At 49.1% G+C, this 15,111-nt stretch overlaps 1 protein-coding gene across 3 annotated transcripts in view; it reads right to left on the bottom strand.

Annotated features, from left to right (window-relative positions):
* ikbkb (inhibitor of nuclear factor kappa B kinase subunit beta) overlaps positions 1–8,198 on the bottom strand; it is a 155,302-nt gene extending 147,104 nt beyond the window's left edge. For 2 of the 3 annotated variants that reach the window (XM_073056590.1, XM_073056607.1), the window contains exon 1: positions 8,089–8,198. The gene's annotated coding sequence lies outside the window, so the exon portion shown is untranslated. The remainder of the gene's footprint in view (positions 1–8,088) is intronic. The other variant, XM_073056599.1, reaches the window with a different exon arrangement.
* Between the last annotated feature and the right edge of the window lie 6,913 nt (positions 8,199–15,111).

Raw genomic sequence — 15,111 nt, 5'->3', positions numbered from 1 at the left:
CTTCTAAAGAAAGAAAAAAGCGAGAGAAAAGAAACCCTTTGGCTGTTCAACCCTGGAGCCGTGCGTCACACAAAAAAACTTCTAACGACAAGCATCAAACTGCCAGCAAGAAAAATTATACCAAAATTTACAATTAGATGGTGGAGGAAATACATCAATTAAACTCAAATGGTAGCAACGAGCAACTGTTTTTTAAGTTTGCAAAGATTCGGCATGACATCTAAAACTTTGACAAACTTCTACTGATGTGTGGTGGAGAGTTTATTTCTCATCCGAGTCGTTGACGTACAACGTAAAAAGAAGCCCGTCTCTCGGTTTAGGTGGACAGGCTCTTTGGAAGGAAGGAGGGAATTGGAGCGCCTGCACAAGACCCACACGGTCACAGGGAGAGCATGTGACAGACAGCGATGGGAACAGAATTCCGGCACAGTCCAGTCCATCACGGATAAAGCCCTTCACACCTCTGAGCACATCTGCATGGAGCGCTGTCGCAGGACTGCAGCATCCATTGTTAAGGACCCCCACCACCCAGGCCATGCTCGCTTCTGGCTGCTGTCATCAGGAAGGTGGAACAGGAGCCTCAGGAACAGTTCATCATTTTCCTGAACCACAGGGGATAACTTCACTCACACCATTACTGAACCGTTCCCACAACCAATGGACTCCCTTTCAAGGACTCGTCATCTCATGCTCTCGATATTTATTGCTTTTTTATTAGTAGTTTTATTTCTGTTTTCTTTCTTTTTGTATTCGCACAGTGTGGCTCCTTTCGCACGTTGGCTGATTGTCCATCCTGTCTTTTGTTGATTCTGTTGTGTCTCCCGTATTTACTGTGAATGCCCACAAGAAAATGAATCTCTATGGTAATACTAGAAGGGCAGAGATGGCCTGTTTCCGTGCCATAATTGTTATATGTCATTGTCTTTTATATATATGGACACTCACACACACACACGCACGCACACGCACGCGCGCACTCACGCGCGCACACACGCGCGCACTCACGCGCGCACACACGCGCGCACACACGCGCGCTCACTCGCACACTCACTCGCACACTCACTCGCACACTCACTCGCACACACACACACACACACACACACACACACACACACACACACACACACACACACACACACACACACACACACACACACACACACACACACACACACACACACACACACACACACACACACACACACACACTTTGCTAATAAATTTACGCTGAACTTGAAATTTGACTCTATAAGAAGACGGAGGAGTGAGGGAATCAACCCCTCCATCCTAGCAATGTGCAGAGTCCAAGCAATCAAACTCACCCAAGCTTCAACAGGCAGTGACTATTTGGTTCACCTAGCCCATAATCACCTCTGTCTTAGCCCAACAGACCTCAGCCACATTCCTCATTGCAGCGAAACATATGAACGTTAACAATTGATCAAGAGTTTCAAACCACCTGCTGACACTCTAATTACTCCAAGTTGTCACTTCACTCTTACTCTGGCCTGCGCTCACTCCTCCAACGCAATCTGCCCTGTGCCACCCTCTATTGGTCAAATCCCTGACCAGGCTTTAAATCACAGGAAATGCCTGGTTTGTGTAAGTGCACCCAGAGACCTAAACAACTCTTCCTCGAGGTTGGAGGCTTGACCTCTGCGAGTCAGGGGCCAAGAATTGGGGGCCTGTCCTGGTGTTGGAGGCGTGCGAGAGAGGAGGGAGTAAAATCGGGAAGTTGGGAAAGGGGCTTGTTTTGCTGCTGTTGTCTTGCTTTGTGCTTGTGTTGTACTGCTGAACACTGTGGGCATGTTGGGTTGGCACTAGAAAGAGTGGCTCCACTTGCGGGCTACGCCCAGCATATTCTTGGGTGTGTTGGGTGTTAACACAGATGACACATTTCACTGTACCTTTCAATGTACACATGATAAATCAATTTGAATCTGAAAACTAATACATTCTTCCTGGTAGAAGACAAGTCATCTAATTCAGCCTTGAACAGTGGAAGCATAAATAACACCTCCAAGGTGTTATCCCCACCCCTCCATTTCTACTTCTCAACATGCATAGATTTTGTCACAAATGAGAAAATCTGCAGATGCTGGAAATCCAAGCCGAGCAGGCAGCATCTATGGAAAAGAGTACAGTTGCCGTTTCGGGCCGCTTTCGGCAGGACCGGCAAACAAAAGACGAGTAGATTTAAAAGGTGGGGAGAGAGAAGCACAAGGTAGTAGGTAAACACAAGGAAATCTGCAGATGCTGGAAATTCAAGCAACACACACAAAATGCTGGTGGAACGCAGCAGGCCAGGCAGCATCTACAAGGAGAAGCACTGTCGACATTACAGGCCGAGACCCTTCGTCAGGACTAACGAAGGACTAACGTTAGTCCTGACGAAGGATCTCGGCCGGAAACGTCAACAGTGCTTCTCCCTATAGATGCTGCCTGGCCTGCTGCGTTCCACCAGCATTCAAGGTAGTAGGTGTTGTGTGTACTGCATAGATTTTGTGATTATTTTGGTCACTAAGTCTTGTAATGTTGAAACGTAGAAATAGACATTTTTAGTGACCTATGAACTCTGGAGTTCAGGAGACACAAGGAGTCCCGGGGGATGAATTCAGCAAATCCTTTGCCTCCACAGATGATGCTGAACCCACTGAGTTCCTCCAGCTATACCTGAGCCGAGGATAAAGAGTCGACGTTTCGGACCAAGACCCTCCATCAGCACTGAACTCCCGATGAAGGGTCTCGGCCCGAAAAATCCCCTCCATAGATGCTGCCCGACCTGCTGAGTTCCCCCAGCAGAACACCGGGCCTCCACTATCTCTACCCTTTAAGAAGTTCCCCTTTTTTTTTAATTCAGATTTATTTATCAAAATGTATATCAGAATATACCATAAAACGCATCACTTGTGTTAACAACCAACACAATCTGAGTGTGCTGGGAGGACCCTGCACATTCTGGCCCCAACACAGCATTCCCTCAATGCTCGGCAGCAACAGCAAGGCAAACCTCTTTTCTCCCTCCCACTTACAGAGACAGTCCTCCAACTCTGGGCCAGGCCTTGGGGCCTCCAGGCTTCAGTCATCAAACTTCGACTTCCAGCCTTCAAACTGACCTTTTACTGGGTCCAAAACACAGACACTCATAATGAAATGCATCTGCCAATTGCCTTAAGCAATTGTAATCTTAAGCGCCCATCTTCCTTGCTTACAATACCGAAGGATTAAGCAAACTTGGGAGGAGATTGATTTTCTAAATCATTCTGCCATAAAAACATACGATAAACAGAACTTTGTACAATCCCATTAGTCACATCTGGACAAACCAGCTCAGATTTCATAGCACGGAACAAGTCTACGCAAAGTTTCAACCACCTGCTTTACAGTAATCCAACTTCCTATTCTCCCAACATTCCCATCAACTGCCCCACAGATTCTACCCCTCACCAGCATGGTGGTTGACAGGAAGCTCTTGTGGGAGTGAAAAAAGCCATTACATTGGGGCTGTACTGCTCCCTTGACCCTAGAAGCCCAAGTCCAGTGGTACGACCAAGCGCCACAAACTGGCGTCTTCCTCGGCCGCAGAGGATGACCATGACCTCTTCTGTGCCTCGCCGTGCTCTTCGCTCTCCACGGAGCGTTGCGGGGCTGCCGGACCTCGCTGTAGATCTCACGCGCCCAGCCTGCCGGAGCTGGCTTAGCAAGCTGGAACTCGAAGGGGTACGAGGACGCCGGCCACCCCCGCGCGGTTTAGCCCGCCGGTCGGTCCAAGCGGTGTACCGCGCGCGGCCCGGCCGCTGCCACATGCAAGCGGCTACTTGGAGCCGCAGGTGAGAGCTGAGAGTCCGGTGGAGGCCAAAGGTGATGGTCAGCTGCCCCAGAGTGGACTGGAGAATCACCTTCACCAGAGGTGCTACCCCTCCCTGCTCACCCCTCACAAACCCTCTGAAATAGAGGAGGAATCCAGGGTTCCTGTGCGGTCACACTCGGCACAGGAGGCCAGGATTAAACTCAACTCTGTGGTGACTGGGCACCCTCACCATCTGGACTTTCTCCCTGTCCCCACTGACCCAGCCTCTTAGCAAGGTGAGACGTCTACATTCAATTCCATAAGATTTAAATTTGGCCAATGCTCTGTTAAGGAGGACCTTACCAAAATCCTTAGCAGGTAGAACAAGGAACAGTGTAACACCGTGCAGGCCCCTTGGCCCACGATGCCGTGCTGACCTTTAAAGTCATGATGAAGGGTCTCAGCCTGAAACATCGACTGTTTACCCCTTTCTGACTTGCTGAGTTCCTCCAGCATTTTGTATGCATTACTCTGGAGAATCTCTGCACCTGCAGAATCTCTTGTGTTTTTGCTGTAGCGGTCTACGACTTGACTCGACAGGACTAGGCAGATTAATGGTTCGGCATGGACAAGATGGGCCAAAGGGCCTTTCTGTGCTATGACTTTGTGACCTTTTAACCCACTCAAAATATAATCCTTCCCTCCGACCTAGCGTCAATGTGCCCATCTAAGAGTTTCTTAAATGACCCTAATGGACGTATCTGCCCGTATCACCACCCCAGCAGAGCCTTCATCATCCGAAATGTCGACTGTTTGCTCTTTTTCATAGGTGCTGCCTGGCCTGCTGAGTCCCTCCAGCGTGTTGAGTGCGTTACCTTAAGATCATGCCTACTCACATTAGCCATTTTGATCTTGGGGAAAACGTCTCTGGATGCCCACTTGATCTGTGCCTCATCATCCCGTACACCTCTATTGTCATCTCTCATGCTCCTCCTCTCCGAAGAGAAAAGCCCCAACATGTCCAACCTATCCCTAGGAAGCATCTAGTCCAGGCAACATCCTAGTACATCGCCTCTGCAGCCTCCCTAAAGCGTCCACCCTTCCTATAACGAGGCACCCAAATCGACATCATCTGAGTGTCAAAGGTCATGGGGAGAAGGCTGGAAAATCGGGTTGAGAAACCTGCCGGGAAGGAATGGCAGAATGGATTCAATGTGCCGAATGGCCTAATTCTGTTCCTATGTCTTATTGACCAGAACTGAACACAATATTCCAAGAGTTGTTCTGGATTTTCAACGTCTGCAGAATCTCCTGTGTTTACAGTGTGCAAACGGTGGTGTTTACAGTGTGCAAACGGTGGTGTTTACAGTGTGCAAACGGTGGTGTAACCAGAGTTTTCTAGAGCTGCAGCAGCGTTACCTCACAGCTCTTGAACTCAGGCCCCTCAACTAATGAAGAACAAGACACCATATGCCTTTTTAACAACATTATCAACTTGCAAGGCAGTTTTGAAGGGATCCTTGGACGTGGACCCCAAGATCACGTCTGAAAGTTCATATAACTAACACCCATTACACTTCTCTCACACTCGCAGGTGCCTTATCCTCTACTGACCATAGGCAAATCCTCCGCGTGAGGATCTGTGCAACATGCCCATCGCTCCCCTCCCTGGTCCACCGTGCTCGAAAGGTAACAGGTGCGACGTCCCAGTCCAAAACAACGATTCGCAAACACAGACCTCGCAAGGTTTGACCTCGACTTCCTCATCACTAAATATTAAGCTTCCGGTTCCCTGAAGTTATCACGGTAGCGTAGCGCTTTACAGCGCCGGCGACCCGGGTTCAATTCCCGCCGCTGCCTGCGAGCAGTTTGGACGTTCTCCCCGTGACCGCGTGGGGGGGGGGGGGGGCGTTTCCTGCCACATTACAAAGACGTACTGGTTAGGGCTGGCGAGCACACTACACTGGCAGCATATCCTTGGACCGTTGGCCGTAGATGTTAATGACACAGCTCACTCTCTGTTTCGACATACACGTGACAGATAAAGCTAATCCCTTGTTTCCGTTATTTACTTCCTGCACATTGTCATGGATTTGTCTTCGCTGATTACATTTTATTTCAAATATACGCTATCTTCTAACACAAATATTGATGCAAACCCAATTATTCAGCACAACTTGCGGGTCCACTTTTCCATTTACATCATTTCGTTACTTAGGAATATTGTAATTTATATCTTGTCCGAGCGGCCTCCATCTGCTGGCATGAACATCGATTTCTCGAACTCCTGGTAATCTCTCCCCTTCTCTCCCTTAGTCATAGAGCATTTCAGCACAGGAACAGGCCTTTTGGCCCATCAGTTCCATGCCAATCCATTAACAGGCCCCGTCCCTTCTACCTGCGCCCAGAGCTTAGCCCTCCACACACACCTCCCATCCACGTACCTGTCCAAATCGAACCCGCATCCCCCACTTCCATCGGCAGCTCGTTCCACACTCTCCCCACCCTCCGAGTGAAGTTCCCTTAAACACTTCACCTTTCACCCTTAACCCATGACCTCTAGTTCTAGTCTCGCCCAACTTCAGTGAAGAAAGCCTGATTGCATTTACTCAATATATACCCCTCATAATTTTGTATACCTCTGTCAACTCTCCCCTCATTCCCCCATGCTCCAGGGAATAAAGTCCTAACCTATTCTTTTTTTTTAAATAATATATTTTTATTCTTTTTTTTTCCAACAAACAACAAAAAAACAGTACATCCACAAAAACCACGACCACAACAAAATCAAATTAAATATTGAGCAGCAAAAGGGAGAATAATATAAAGGCAAAATAGCACAGCTGAGGTGCACTGCACCAAAAAAAAACTTCAGTCCTCACCCCATAGGAAAGTCCAGTACAGGGCCCCATATCCTTCGCCTCACCTGCCAATCACCTCCCTTCTCCCTCCCTTTCTCCCATGGTCCACTCACTCTCCCCTATCAGTTTCCTTCTTCCTCAGCCCTTTACCTCTTCATCCTATCACCTCCCAGCTTCTTATTTCATACCCCCTCACTTGGTCTCGCCAATCATCTTGTAGCTTATATTCCCTGTGCCCCACCCCCCATCTTCTTATTCTGCTGCCTTCTTTCCAGTCCTGATGAAGGGTCTTGGCCTGAAACATTGACTGTTTATTCCTTTCCACTGACGCTCCCTGACCTAACCGGTTATCAGTGCCGCATCACCCCCAGATAATTCACAGGAGGACCTGAATCCATACTCTGCCAAAACGGAGCCCTCAAGACACAGACCTCCTCCGCATCATCCATCGGGGGAAAAGAGAGGCCATAAGACATAGGAGCCGAATTAAGCCATTGAGCTCGCTCTATCGTGGCTGAATTATGAGCCCTCTCAACACCATTACCCTGTCATTTCTCCTTAACCGTTGATGCCATTACTGAACAAGAACCTCTCAACCTCTGTTTCAAATGTACCCAAGGCTTGGCCTCCACAGGTTTCTGTGGCAGTGAATTCCACAAATTCATCACTCCTTGGCTCAAAAAACTCCTCTTCATCTCAGTTCTATAGAGACGTGCCCTCTGGTCCTAGACTCCCACACTATCGGAAACATCCTAACACCCTCTCCACATCCACTCTATTTAAGCCTTTCAAAATTCGATAGATTTCAATTAAACCCACTCTCGTTTTTATAAACTCTAGTGAGTTGATTCAATTCCACCTCCTGCAGGGCTCAAGTTAGGGCTGGTGGGAGAGAAAGGGGCAATATCCATGAGACTGGGGCACAAACTGGTACCCCATGGCACAAGGGCACTTTAACACCCCACGGCAAGATGACACCACCATTCAACATGAGGGCTCTTATAGCACACAACATCTTAGTGCCCTGCAATACAGGGGTAGGGGGGGGTTACACCCCAACAGGCGCAACTTGACCCTACAACACGGGAGTGAGGTACCCTGCCATGAAGCATCACTGTCACCCTATGGCACAGGGCACCCAGCACCATAGGAGAGCCTTGGCACCAACTTACAGGTCACCCTGCCACGTTCAAACCTCAGAGGCCCACCACCAGAACGGAGCACCCCTGGCACCCTGTGACCCAGAGACACCCGGCAGTGCAGTAGCACCCCGACACCCCAACACTTGCGTGAGTGCCCGCCGTGAGGTTTCATTCAACGCCCGCCCCCCACCCCCAATCTCCGGCCCCGTGCGGCCTCGCACCCATGACCCGGGCAGGAAGGTCGGTGGGACGGGCTCGGGGCCTAAGCGAGTGGAGAGAAAGCAGAACCGCTTACCGGAGACCCGGCGGCCGATACCTTGCTGTGCTGGGGTCTAGGAGCCACGTTACCCGCTCTCCCTCCTCCACACACTCCAAAGCCCGTCTCACCACTTCCGGGTTCTGCCGTCACGTGATCAGCGGAGCCTGGGCGGAACGACCTCTGACACTGAGTAACCAGGGTAACAGGGGTCACACGGGGTAACAGGGGTCACACAGGGTAACAATGCTCACACCAGGGTAACCAGGGCTCACACAGGGTAACCGGGGTCACACAGAGTAACCAGGGTTCACACAAGATAACCGGGGTCTCACAGGGTAACAATGCTCACACCGGATAACCGGGGTCACACAGAGTAACCAGGGCTCACACCGGGTAACCGGGGTCACACAGAGTAACCAGGGCTCACACCAGGTAACCGGGGTCACACCGGGTAACCGGGGTCACACAGAATAACCAGGGCTCACACCGGGTAACCGGGGTCACACAGAGTAACCAGGGCTCACACCGGGTAACCGGGGTCACACAGAATAACCAGGGCTCACACCGGGTAACCGGGGTCACACAGAGTAACCAGGGCTCACACCGGGTAACCGGGGTCACACAGAGTAACCAGGGTTCACACAGGGTAACAGGGGTCACACAGGGTAACAATGCTCACACCAGGGTAACCAGGGCTCACACCGGGTAACCGGGGTCACACAGAGTAACCAGGGCTCACACCGGGTAACCGGGGTCACACAGAGTAACCAGGGCTCACACCGGGTAACCGGGGTCACACAGAGTAACCAGGGCTCACACCGGGTAACCGGGGTCACACAGAGTAACCAGGGCTCACATCGGGTAACCGGGGTCACACAGAGTAACCAGAGCTCACACCGGGTAACCGGGGTCACACAGAGTAACCAGGGCTCACACCGGGTAACCGGGGTCACACAGGGTAACAATGCTCACACCATGGTAACCAGGGCTCACACCGGGTAACCGGGGTCACACAGAATAACCAGGGCTCACACCGGGTAACCGGGGTCACACAGAGTAACCAGGGCTCACACCGGGTAACCGGGGTCACACAGAATAACCAGGGCTCACACCGGGTAACCGGGGTCACACAGAATAACCAGGGCTCACACTGGGTAACCGGGGTCACACAGAGTAACCAGGGTTCACACAAGATAACCGGGGTCTCACAGGGTAACAATGCTCACACCATGGTAACCAGGGCTCACACCGGGTAACCGGGGTCACACAGAATAACCAGGGCTCACACCGGGTAACCGGGGTCACACAGGGTAACAATGCTCACACCATGGTAACCAGGGCTCACACCGGGTAACCGGGGTCACACAGAATAACCAGGGCTCACACCGGGTAACCGGGGTCACACAGAGTAACCAGGGCTCACACCGGGTAACCGGGGTCACACAGAATAACCAGGGCTCACACCGGGTAACCGGGGTCACACAGAATAACCAGGGCTCACACTGGGTAACCGGGGTCACACAGAGTAACCAGGGTTCACACAAGATAACCGGGGTCTCACAGGGTAACAATGCTCACACCATGGTAACCAGGGCTCACACCGGGTAACCGGGGTCACACAGAGTAACCAGGGCTCACACCGGGTAACCAGGGTCACACAGAATAACCAGGGCTCACACCGGGTAACCGGGGTCACACAGAATAACCAGGGCTCACACTGGGTAACCGGGGTCACACAGAGTAACCAGGGTTCACACAAGATAACCGGGGTCTCACAGGGTAACAATGCTCACACCATGGTAACCAGGGCTCACACCGGGTAACCGGGGTCACACAGAGTAACCAGGGCTCACACCGGGTAACCGGGGTCACACAGAGTAACCAGGGCTCACACCGGGTAACCGGGGTCACACAGAGTAACCAGGGCTCACACAGGGTAACAATGCTCACACCATGGTAACCAGGGCTCACACCAGGTAACCGGGGTCACCCAGAGTAACCAGGGCTCACACCGGGTAACCGGGGTCACACAGAGTAACCAGGGCTCACACCGGGTAACCGGGGTCACACAGAGTAACCAGGGCTCACACCGGGTAACCGGGGTCACACAGAGTAACCAGGGCTCACACCGGGTAACCGGGGTCACACAGAGTAACCAGGGCTCACACAGGGTAACAATGCTCACACCATGGTAACCAGGGCTCACACCAGGTAACCGGGGTCACACAGAGTAACCAGGGCTCACACCGGGTAACCGGGGTCACACAGGGTAACAATGCTCACACCATGGTAACCAGGGCTCACACCGGGTAACCGGGGTCACACAGGGTAACAATGCTCACACCATGGTAACCAGGGCTCACACCGGGTAACCGGGGTCACACAGAGTAACCAGGGCTCACACAGGGTAACCAGGGTGAATGTCTGGGTAATTAGTCCACGTACCAGGGCTGATACGAGGATAGCCAGTGTAACCAGGGGACATGCCAGAGTAATCAGAATAACTTGTGCTCCCACACAAATGACCGAAACTGGGCTAACTAGCAAAGCGGGGAGGATTAGACTAACTAAAGATTGGCTTTATTTGTCACATGCGCACTGAAGCATACAGTGAAATGCGTCATTTGCGCGGACAGCCAACACAGTTCAGGGGCATGCTGGCAGCAGCCAAGTGTCACCAAGCTTCCAGTGGCAACGTAGCAGGCCCACGAATCACTCAACTTAACTCGTACATCTTCGGAACGTGGGACGAAGCCAGAGGGCCCGGCGGAAACTCGTGCAGTCGCAGGGAAAACGTGCAATCGCTGAGCTTCCGGTGGCTCTGGGCCTGTACTCGATGGAGTTTAGAATAATGAGGAGGGATCTCGTTGAAACAGTACACAGCAATAGCATAGTGGTTAGTATATCACTGTTCCAGTGACAGTGACCCGGGTTCAGTTCCACCGCTGTCTGTGAGGAGTTTGTACGTTCGCTCTGTGACCTTCTGATTCCCCCGGCGTGCTTTGGGTTACTTCCCACATTCCAAAGACAGCAGGTTAAGAGATTACTATATACCTGTGGAGGGAGGGGGTGGTATATGCAAGGCAGGGTTTAAGGGTCGGCACAACATTGTGGGCCGAAGGGCCATTACTGTGCTGCACTATTCTATGTTCTATGCCAGTAAGGGTTTTGTCGTTGTAACAACACTTACAATGCCTCAACAATAAATTATCTCAAAGATTGAAAATTTTTGTGAATAAAAAAAAACCCTACTAAGCAAGAAAAGTGAGAAAAGAAAAAGAAACCCATTGGGGGTACAACCCCGGAGCCATGCGTCTTACAGAAAGCTTCTAAAAATAAACATCAAACCACCAACAAGAAGAATATATCAAAAAAAAACATTTAGATCGTGGAGGAAATCTATTTGATATGATACTGAAATGATAATAACGAGCAAATGAGCCCAACCTCTTCTCAAAATCAAATAAAGGTTCAAAGGTTCGACTTCTAATTTTCTCCAAGCTAAGACACAGCATCACTTGAGAGAACCATTGTGACGAAGTAGGGAGCAGATATATTCTTCCATTTCAGCAACATGGCTCTCCTAGATATCAATGTAACAAACGCAATAACATGTTGGTCAGACACAGAAATACCATGGATATTTTGAAGAATTATTCCAAAAAGCACAGTCAATTTATTAGGTTGTAAGTTGATTCTGAGTGCTTTAGAAATTGTCCAAAAGGCTGACTTCCAAAACTGTTTTAATGTAGAACATGACCAGAACATATGTGTCAGTGTAGCTATCTCAGTTTTACATCTATCACAATACTTGTCAACATTGGGAAATATTTTAGAAAGTCTCTCCTTCGTCAAATGGTAACAATGTACAATTTTAAATTGAATCAGTGAATGACTAGCACAGATCGAAGAAGAGTTAACCAGCTTCAGAATCCCCATCCAATCCCCCCATATAAAAGTCAAATTGAATTCCTTCTCCCAATCCTGTTTAATCTTAAGTAAAGGATGCTTATCCCATTGTAATAATAAATTATAAATTCTTCCAATAGAGCCTTTCAACGAGGGGTTCATATTCATAATAGTATCTAACAAGTCAGCCTCCAATATGTAAGGAAAATTACTTAAATATTTTTGTTAAAAAAATGTCTAACTTGAAGGAATTGTAAGGGCCGTTACTGTGCTGTACTATTCTATGTTCTATGTTAGTAGGGGTTTTGGTCACGTGGGTGTAATCTGGCAGTGCCGACTCAACGAACCAGACGGGCTATCTATCTAAATAAATAATGAAGTGTAACAGCTTCGAAGACAACGTCAAAGTAAATCTATTATCAAAGGACATAAATGTCACCATTTACAATCCTGAGACTCATTTTCCTGAGGGCATTTGCAGGAAAATAAAGAAATACACTAGAATTTATACATAGATAAAGACTAACAAACAGCTAATGTACAAAAAAAGTCACATTGTGCAAAGAAAAAATAAAGAATTCTGAGAAGATGAGTTCAAAGTTCAAAGTAAATTTAGTGTCAAAGTACACGTACATCACCATATAAAACTCTGAGATTTATTTTCTTGCGGGCATAGTTTGGTATAGATAGATAGATAGATAGATAGATAGATAGATACTTTATTCATCCCCATGGGGAAATTCAACTTTTTTTTCCAATGTCCCATACACTTGTTGTAGCAAAACTAATTACATACAATACTTAACTCAGTAAAAAATATGATATGCATCTAAATCACTATCTCAAAAAGCATTAATAATAGCTTTTAAAAGGTTCTTAAGTCCTGGCGGTTGAATTGTAAAGCCTAATGGCATTGGGGAGTATTGACCTCTTCATCCTGTCTGAGGAGCATTGCATCGATAGTAACCTGTCGCTGAAACTGCTTCTCTGTCTCTGGATGGTGCTATGTAGAGGATGTTCAGAGTTATCCATAATTGACCGTAGCCTACTCAGCGCCCTTCGCTCAGCTACCGATGTTAAACTCTCCAGTACTTTGCCCACGACAGAGCCCGCCTTCCTTACCAGCTTATTAAGACGTGAGGCGTCCCTCTTCTTAATGCTTCCTCCCCAACATGCCACCACAAAGAAGAGGGCGCTCTCCACAACTGACCTATAGAACATCTTCAGCATCTCACTACAGACATTGAATGACGCCAACCTTCTAAGGAAGTACAGTCGACTCTGTGCCTTCCTGCACAAGGCATCTGTGTTGGCAGTCCAGTCTAGCTTCTCGTCTAACTGTACTCCCAGATATTTCTAGGTCTTAACCTGCTCCACACATTCTCCATTAATGATCACTGGCTCCATATGAGGCCTAGATCTCCTAAAGTCCACCACCATCTCCTTGGTCTTGGTGATATTGAGACGCAGGTAGTTTGAGTTGCACCATATCACAAAGTCCTGTATCAGTTTCCTATACTCCTCCTCCTGTCCATTCCTGACACACCCCACTATGGCCGTGTCATCAGCGAACTTCTGCACATGGCAGGACTCCGAGTTATATTGGAAGTCTGATGTGTACAGGGTGAACAGGACCGGAGAGAGTACGGTTCCCTGCGGCGCTCCTGTGCTGCTGACCACCGGTATGGTATGGTATGGTATGGTATGGGTATGGGCCCCCAAATCCTAAGGACTTTCTCCAGGGGCACAGTTGAGAGCATCCTGACTGGCTGCATCACTGCCTGGTATGGGAACTGTACCTCCCTCAATCGCAGGACTCTGCAGAGAGTGGTGCGGACAGCCCAGCGCATCTGTAGATGTGAACTTCCCACTATTCAGGACATTTATAAAGACAGGTGTGTAAAAAGGACCTGAAGCTTCATTGGGGACCTGAGTCACTCCAGCCACAATCTATTCCAGCTGCTGCCATCCGGGAAACAGTACCGCAGCATAAAAGCCAGGACCAACAGGCTCCGGGACAGCTTCTTCCACCAGGCCATCAGACTGATGAACTCACGCTGATTTGAGTGTACTCTATATTACATTGACTGTTCTATTTATTATAAATTACTATAATTGCACACGGCACATTTAGACAGAGACGTAACGTAAAGATATTTGCTCCTCACGTCTGTGAAGGATGTAAGAAACGAAGTCAATTCAATAAATGAAATAACCATAATGGAATCAATGGAAGACCGCACCCAGCATGGCGGACAAACAGCCAAGGAACCAAAGACAACAAAGTGTGCAAATACAAAAAGAGGAGGCCTAAAGGGACAGGCAGGGGGTTTAAAGGAAGCCAGTGGGGGCAGTCGGCACATTTTGGGCTCACAGTGCCCAAGGAGACATTGGTTTGCGTATGGTTAGGCACTTGGCAAGGTTCAATACAAGGAAGATATGTTTAAGTGGAGCAGCCATTGTGTGAGTGGTCCAGTGTTAGAGTGGAGAGTTGAGGCTTCAGCAAGGAGAAGAGCTGGCTGTAGTTAGATTTTTTTCATTATTTATTCTTTCGCTCTTTTTTATTTCACATTGAGAGCAGTGAGGGTGCCAGGAAGGAGAGAGGAACGTTCCTCTTGTGGGATGTGGGAAGGCAGGGAGACCCCCGTTGTCCCTGATGACTACACCTGCAAGAAGTGCATCCGGCTGCAGCTTCTAGCAGACCGTGTTGAGGAACTGGAGGTGGAACTGGATGAACGCTGGGTCATTTGGGAGGCTGAGGGGCTGATAGACAGGACTTACAGGGAGGGAGTTACACCGCAGGTACAGAACCGTCAGGAGAGGGAAAGGGGTTAGGCAGCCAGTGCAGAGTACCCCTGTGGCCGTTCCCCCTCAACAGAAGTATACCACTTTGGAAACTGTCTGGGGGAGTGGGGGATGGGGAAATGACCTTTCAGAGAAAATCCAAAGTGGTCAAGTTTGTGGCACAGTGCCTGGTTCTGTTGCTTGAAAGGGAGAGGTAGTAGTAGAGCTGTGGTGATAGGGGATTCATTGTTTAGGAGAACAGAAAGGAGGCGTTGTGGACAAGAATGAGATTCACAGATGGTATGTCGCCTCTCTAGTGCCCTGGTTGACATCTTTACTGTTATGCTTGTAGGTAGCAGCTCTGTA

This window comes from Hemitrygon akajei, chromosome 1 (genome assembly GCF_048418815.1).
Source record: "Hemitrygon akajei chromosome 1, sHemAka1.3, whole genome shotgun sequence".
Classification (NCBI taxonomy): Eukaryota; Metazoa; Chordata; class Chondrichthyes; order Myliobatiformes; family Dasyatidae; genus Hemitrygon; species Hemitrygon akajei.
The sequence above is the reverse complement of the archived record's forward strand: the minus strand, read 5'-3'. Positions and strand labels throughout refer to the sequence as shown.